Source organism: Sinocyclocheilus anshuiensis, unplaced genomic scaffold, assembly GCF_001515605.1.
Source record: "Sinocyclocheilus anshuiensis isolate Anshui unplaced genomic scaffold, SAMN03320099.WGS_v1.1 scaffold1009, whole genome shotgun sequence".
In the NCBI taxonomy this organism is placed as follows: Eukaryota; Metazoa; Chordata; class Actinopteri; order Cypriniformes; family Cyprinidae; genus Sinocyclocheilus; species Sinocyclocheilus anshuiensis.
In genome coordinates this window covers 469,434-470,904 of record NW_015555761.1, presented here as the reverse complement: position 1 = coordinate 470,904, position 1,471 = coordinate 469,434, and positions in this window count along the sequence as shown.

The window sequence follows — 1,471 nt, the reverse complement described above, 5'->3', positions numbered from 1 at the left end:
CCAGGCTTTATTGTGTTTATGGGGTGCAGTCTAACATGTGTTAATGCTTCGTTTAAAAAAAAAAAACGCATTATTTGTCACATAATTTACCTTTATTCCACACCACTCTGTCCCTTCTCTGAGAAACGCCCTGGGCTGCGTTTCCCAAAAGCTTCGGAAGCCTAAGAAGTTCGTAAAAAACGATCGTACGACTGATCTTAATACTACGGTCTGTTTCCCAAAAGCATCTTAACTTAAGTAGCACACATCGTAGATCTACGAGTGCTCTGGAGTAATCGTAAAGCCTTAAGTGCATCGTAAGAAGACAGATTTATGCGGTCACCTGTGTCACGAATCCGGTCTATGAACTTCCGTTCACTCACCACCAGAGGTCACCCGCTCACTACATTGACTCTCACACTACACAGACTGTTACACATCACCCTGGACTACATTTCCCATGCTCCATTGCACTAATTACAATCTCACCTGAAACCAATCACACACAGCTGCTACCAATAACACACAATATATAAATCAGTCTCACACAATAAAAGCTTTGCAGATGGATCCGCACGTCTCTCGTCTCGTCGGCTCCGTTACAGAATACTCAGCCACACAAGGATCCAGCGGCTTTTCAAGTGGACACTGGCCTGGTATGGACATTGCAAGACTGTTATAAGCCCTCAAACAGGGCACACGATCGCTCGAGGACTATAAGTCTTGCCTTGCCTGTTTTCTCGTGTTCTGATTCCTGCCTGTGTTTCTCGGATTGCCCTTTTGTCTCACCGTTTGGACTCTGTTTGCTCCTGCCTGGACTATTGCTCGTGTTATTGGATTGCCCCTCTTGTCAAGCCCTCTGGATAACGTTTGCTGTCGACTGACTCATGCCCATTTTGAATTACTCTTCGTCTTGCCCTCATTGGTGATTATAATATAAGGATTTGATTGTACTTTATTGTACACTTTATTACTCTTTTTTTTATTATTAATCTATAAATTAAATAATTAAAAAGGGCAGAAAAATAGAAATACACACCTAAATTAAATGACTGAACAAAATAAATAAAAAAATAAAATAAGTAATGTAGGAAATATGTTTCAAAGACTGGGAAAAAAATCTGTCAATGACTTGCTGATGTGCACCAGCCATGTATTGGCATACTTTTAGATACGCTGTTATTTGTAAATGCTACTGCTTATATCAGCTTTTAATATAGTTTTATCCTGATTAAAGCTTTAATACAGTACGACAACTGCACGTGCATCCATGTTTAATGCTTCGCATAGCTATGTGAAAATAAGTGTATAATTGTAACAGTTCATTGCTGAGCTGAATGAGAGAGAGCGAGAGAGAGAGAGATGCAGAGCGTGTGCAGAGCAGGGGGACTCGAGGAACAGTATTAAGAACCGCTGCTTTAGAACATTGATTTTGAAACTTGTGAATCCATTAGAATTGTTAGAAGACAGAATCGCGATTCATATATGAATA